At 43.1% G+C, this 6,350-nt stretch overlaps 1 long non-coding RNA gene across 1 annotated transcript; it reads left to right on the top strand.

The window, feature by feature from the left end:
• The first annotated feature begins 207 nt into the window (after positions 1-207).
• Positions 208-1,331, top strand: LOC123278295 (uncharacterized). Its single transcript, XR_006515631.2, has 3 exons — positions 208-313; positions 690-831; positions 1,189-1,331. It is a non-coding gene; the product is annotated as an uncharacterized lncRNA (long non-coding RNA).
• Positions 1,332-6,350: the final 5,019 nt, after the last annotated feature.

Below are 6,350 nucleotides of genomic sequence, written 5' to 3'. Positions count from 1 at the left end.
TCCATCTCCTAAATAAAGACTTTCCAGAATTTTCCCACAGGCTCTGAGCAGGCCTTGGGCAATTCCTAGGGTGCAGCCAGCCTTGGTGGCTCTGCCCTGGGCTGGGATTTGCAGGTCAGATTGGACTTCGCTCCACCTGTGTTGACACTCAATTTCCTCAACTCCATCATGAGTTCCTCCTGAGTGTGGCCTCTCCCCTTTCTTATTTATACTTCCGCCTCCCTGGGCTCTGCAAAGGGCAGGGCATTCTCAGCAGGCCCAGTACCGGCTTCTTGTCTGATCCTGGCACAGGAGCAGTATTCAGCTCAAAGAGGTGGGAGCTAGTCAGCCAGGTTGCATTCCTCCTCCATCATTAGGGCCTCCTAAGTTCTCCTGTGGGTCCTTCTCCAGCCATAAGAATCTTGAGATTCTGCTGGACAGCTTGGATGCTGAGGACCCAAACAGCAGGGCTCAGCTAGGGGGCCAAAGTGGTACTCTCTCATTCCCTCCCACCCTCTGCAGACTCCTCCAGCCTTTCCCTTACTTTTTCTAAGGTCCTAGAGAAGCATGACCTCCCGAGAGGCCACCTTACCGCCCACCCTTCCTCCTTCCAGCTCCACGTTTCCCCAGAGCTGAGATCTTTCCCACCAAGTGGAGACCACTCTGTTAGCATGTTGTCCAGCCTTTTTTGGTTAATTTTATTTTCACAGGATGGGGAGAAGTGGGACCTCCAGCCCCTGTGGTGCCGTGGCCTCAAGGCTGCCAGCCTAACCTCCCTCCGTGGGTCACTTCATCCCAGGAAAACAGGCCATCATCCTGGCCCCACCTTCCTCCCTCCTGGTGCTATGTAAGGTAGGACAGAAAGGCCTTGGCTTTCATTTGGGCATGCATGCTTGTGTGCGCATGTGTTTGTGTCTGTGTGTGCATGTGTACGTGCATGTGAAGCTTCTGAAGAGCAGCCGTCATACTTGGAAGGTTTAGAATCTGAACCTTCCCAGGATGCGCCATCATAGGTAACGCTCCAGTCTTGCCCCTTGGTGCAGCATGCTGCACCCACCTCTGTTTTAACCCACACTGCGATCTGCCTGTTCTCTCGCTCCCAGCCCAGGAATTATTCCTGAGAAATTATTCAAAGCCTCTTTCTCTTCCCTCTTCCTTGCTAAAGAAAATTCTAATTGCCAAGCATTTCCCCCTCTTTCTCTTTCTTAGTAGGTAGAGCAGTTCAATCCGCAGGGTTGGGGAAGAACCAGAACAGTGCGGCTGGGGAGATGTCCTTTGAAGACTGACTCCGGAGAGAAGAGGGAAGGAAGGGAGAGAGAGAAGGAGGGAGAGGAAGAAAGAGAATGCAGTCTCTCTGGTGTAGGTGTCAGGGAGGTTTTGTCGTGTTTTGGTGGAGAGTAGAGAGTTAGAGAGGCTTCTGGGCAGCGATAGGATGTTAGAGATTTGGAAACCAAAAGAAATGGAAACAGGGATTTAAGGACAGGTTGCGGTGGATTACAAATTTAATCTCAATGTTCTTTGAGAGACCCAAATAATATTTTTCATCTAATCAAAGACAACAGTGATTGTAAATTTCATCTTTATTTTTTGTACAACTAGGAAAGAAAAAACACTGCCAACTAAATCCTAACAAAATACCTTCTTATCAAATCATTTGTTAGATGCAGCCCAACTTCAGGAATGTTAAAATGTGAAAAATTGCATGTATTAAAATGTATGATTGCAGTACTTTTACTTTAGATTCTTTAAAATGCAACAACATGCTAGGACTGGACAGTGTGAGGTTCTTAAATTTATTCTGACTATAGCTGTGTATGTTTCGGTCCTCCCACTCCCCAACCAGGGAGAGACATTGCCTTTTTCACCCTTGTACCCTTTGCAAGGTCTATTACATGTGCCTGGCACATCATAGGAACTCATTGACTCAATTAAATTTATGGAACAATCACATACTCTCAAGGGGCTGCAGTCAGCTCCTCTCCAAATGTCCTTCTAAATTGTTTCACTTACAAGACAATCTGAAAGATGGATAGACAGAAACACACACACACACACACAGTCTGGACATCTGGATGACCAGATGACCTGATTTCAGACCTGATATGTGTGGGTTTATGATGGACTCGGTGTGGTTAGCGTACCAATTGCTCTGATTATCCCAGGCTCTTGAGGGAAGTATAGATGGGGGCTTGGCACACAAAGAATGTGTTTGTGCATGTCGAAGAGAGGAGGGGCAGGTTTTGCAGAGGTTTTAAGAAAGAAATGTGATAGTAATTGCACAGGGCAGTAAGAGCACAGGGACAGATCAGATCGCCTACAGAGAAGAAGGGAGGTTTTATGGTAGAGCCCCCAAAGACTACCATCATTTAAGGGATGTGCAAAGGAGTCTGAGAAAAAGCAGCCAGAGAATTAGGAGGAAACCTGGGAGAGTACGACATTGAGGAGACCCAAGAAGAGAGTATTTCAAGAGGGAAGAGTTGGTCACCAGAGTTGAATGGTCCCCATAGGTTATATTAATTGAGTGCTTCAGTGATTCTGAGGGTAAACAAGTATAAGACGCAGCGTGTTAAACGGTAAATGTGGAAAAGCCTAGACAGGTAGAATTGCATGTGAGGGAATGCCATTTTAAAATGTGATGTCTTGCGTGACATAGTTAATTTCCATTGGATGGATTTTCATAATTTCTTATGGATGGTGTAGACAGTCATTCTTTATCTGAATACTTTAACCCTCTGCTTTGACTCATCCCCCACCCCGAGGACCCATTAGGTTCCACAATTCCTGAGTCAAGATAGGAAGACAGGGAGCATAAACAGTCACAGCCCCACCCTTGTTGATGGGAGCCACAGAATGGAGATCCTGCCCCTGCAAATACATACAGTTTGACTAAACCTGGGATCTGGTTGCCTGCCTGCTGGGCTGAATTAATGTGCTGCCAAACTGGCAGCAGGATCTGGTGCCCTCAAGGGCTGGGCTCCTGCCTGGGGAACTTCTTGGCTTTGATCCATTCTCCCTGATGCTGCCCTCTGGCTCCCTCAGGAACAGGCCTGGTCCCATATCCTGGACACTTATTGCCAATTTCTGTCACCCTACTGAACTGGCAATAGGTTGTTTTTACCTGTGCAGTATCCCTTCTCTCTTCTTCCTGTGAGAGAACCACTCCTTCTTATGGGATCCCATTCTCCGTGATTTGGACTGGCTAGTCTGTCCCACCCTTCTCAGAAAGGTGTTCACATGATCCAGGCCTGACCAATCAGAGTGCCTCATCCCCCTCTTCACAATAATTGATTCAGGGAAAGGAATATGACCCAAGTGGGCCCATCAAAATCTTCCCCATGACTTTTGCCAGAACTATTACACACACAAAAATAATCTAATTCTGGGCTTGCTAGCTTTACGTCACTGGTTTTCCAAGTTCCATCTGCAGATCTCTGGGGGTCCCTGAGATGCTTTCAGGGGATCCATAAGGTCAAAACTATCTTTATAGTAATATTGAGATTTTTAAGTCCCTTATTTACTGCGTTGACATTTGCCAAATGATGGTGCAAAAGCAATGGTGGGTAAAATTACCAGCACCTTGGCATGAATCAAGACAGTGGTACCAAAGTGAGCTTGTAGTCATTATATTCTTCATTGCCATACACTTACTGGGGAAAAAAAAGTCAGTTTCACTTAGGAAATCTCTTGATGAAGCAGTAAAAATTATTAACTATATTACACCTTGACCCTTGCCTTCACATCTTTGTAAGATTGTGATGCAATGAAATGTACAGCACCCATAAAGCATGAGGTCGCCATGAAAATGTGCCACTCAGATGTCCTGCTGAGGTAGCATTTACTGTCCTCTGGATCCACCACCACATTTGTGCCAAGGCCATGCTTCTCTCTGTCTGCTCCCAGCCAATCATTGAGCACAGTGGGAGTCCTAATGCAGCTTCATTCTTGGGAAATGTGGGACTCTTAACACTAGGTGACTGGCTTGAGGAACCCTCATTGGCCTGGCTGAAACTTTATTGAACTATGCTGCAGTCTGAGACTTTTTCTACCTGATTCTCTTTCCTCTCCTCTCTCCTTTCCCCTGGGTTAGACCAAAAGAGTGCTCTAAAAGATCTCCTTTCTTCTCTAGCTCCCTCCCCTTTTTCCTTCACAGGTGTTTCCCCCATCATGCACTTCTAATCTCCTCTTGATATCTGTTTCTGGGAGGTCCTATATGTACATAAAGCACTTTTACTGCATAACAAAATACCACGATTGTCTCGAGAAAAACACTCATGTGATTGTTTGAGCCACGAGCTGAGCTAGCTACTTTTTTCATGCAATATCATTTTGACTGAAGAGAATGACTGACTGGCAAACTGTGGTGATTCAGACTTGGTATTTGGCAGACATTTCCTCAAAAATTAATGAAGTGAGCTTGCCATTTCAAGGAAAACAAATGACGGTTCTGTTGTCAATGATAAAATTTGTGCTTTGAAGCAAAAAATGGAATTTTGAAAAGTCTTGTATTCTCTACCATGAGCTTAACAGTTTCCCAATGCTTAGAGGCTTTTTTTGATGAGATGGGTGGTGCCATTAAAAAATGTGATTTTGGCATGTTGTATAATGAAATGGGTCAACATTGGAAGATCTGCAAAGCTCAGTGAACCAAGACTTTTCAAATGACCAATCCATGATGCTTTAAAATTATGGATGGGTAAAAGATCCACTCAAAGTGCAGCACAGATCAATGGATTTTAATGTAACAGAGTATGAAAAGTTCATTGATATGGTTTCAGATTCCACACTGCAACAACCCTTTAAGAAACTACCATTTTTGAATTTTGGTGCAGTATCAAAGAAACATAACCACAATTACCTGAAAAACTTATTAAAATATTCCTCCATTTTCTACCTACATATCTTTGTGAGGCCAGATTTTCTTCTTATACTTCAACCAAAACAACAGATTGCAACAAATTGAACTCAGGAATAGATATGCAAATCCAGTTATCTTCTATTAAGGCTAAGATTAAAGAGATTTGCAAAAATGTAAAACAAATGGCACTCTTCTTAGTAAATATTCTTTGTTCTGGAAAATATAACTTGCTTATAGAAATATTTATGTTAACATGTAATAGGTTTATTATTATTTTAAATGAATTAATTATACATGTTTTAAAAAATTTCTCAGTTTTATTTTCTATCATAGCTAAATATTGCTAACTATAGGGCACACAAACAAAAGTTCTTTGGAGTCCTCATTTATTTTAAGAGCTATTAGAGAACTACTGCTCATAAGCTTAGGCGGCCAGCTGTCCTTTTATCATTATGTGAAGGAAGCCAAGGAACTGTCTGAAGAGGAAGCCAAACAGAACTGAGAAACAGAGAGAGTTAGAGTCCAGATATATACAAATATATGGACCAAATTCCTAGATGCAGCATGTCTGCACCCCTGAAGAAAAATTTCTAGTTATAAAAAGTAAGAAGTTATTTTCTTTGCTTTAGCCGGATTGAGTTGGGGTTATGTCACTTGCAACCAAGAGTACTGACCAGTAGCCTCATCTGCCTGATGGCTGACCCAGGCTGTTGATTTTAATTGATAAATGTTCAATTTTGAATGCCTACAAAATGTGACATATGTCAACTTGTCTCCTATAATTCAGCTCATCACATATATAGATATATACCTTTTATTTCAATGTAGGATTATTATAATGTTGATTAAAAACTCTAAAGCCTGGGGACCCTTAAGATGTCCCTCAAATTATCCTCTTGCTCTATCACCATTGAGTTCATCATGCGCCCGTATATGATGTCATCTGTAACAGGATCTTCCTGTCATCCCAGTATGAACTTTAATGTGCATATGAATCACCTAGGGGTCTGTGAAAATGCAATAAGTCTGGGTGGCACCTGCAATTGTTCATTTTGAACAAGTTCCCTGGTGATGCCCGTACTTCTGGTTCATGGATAGGACCTGGAGTAGAGACACAGTAAACCCTTGTCATTCTCAGGTTTGATATTCACAGTCTGTACTCTTCCCTTGGAGTCCCAAAGTTCCAAAACATGCAGTGATTTGTCATTTTATTATTCCATGAACTTTAATTGGGCAAGCTTTGAAACTGACGAATGGCATAAACCACTTAGCCTGAGACGACCTGGTTAACAGCCCACCATCCCCATTTTAAAAATCAAAGTAGTGCATGTACCTAACCTAAAAAGTCAAATAGTGCTAAAAGGGTCATAACAAAAACGGCAGTTCCCTATGCTCCCCTGCTTACTCCTCACACCCTCCCACTAGCTCCTAACCACTCCCCACTGTCTCAGCTACTGCTTCTGATATTTACCTCCACGTTTCTAAACAATATGCGTACTGCGCATTCATTCTTGAT

This window comes from Equus asinus, chromosome 2, assembly GCF_041296235.1.
Source record: "Equus asinus isolate D_3611 breed Donkey chromosome 2, EquAss-T2T_v2, whole genome shotgun sequence".
NCBI lineage: Eukaryota > Metazoa > Chordata > Mammalia > Perissodactyla > Equidae > Equus > Equus asinus.
The sequence above is the reverse complement of the archived record's forward strand: the minus strand, read 5'-3'. Positions and strand labels throughout refer to the sequence as shown.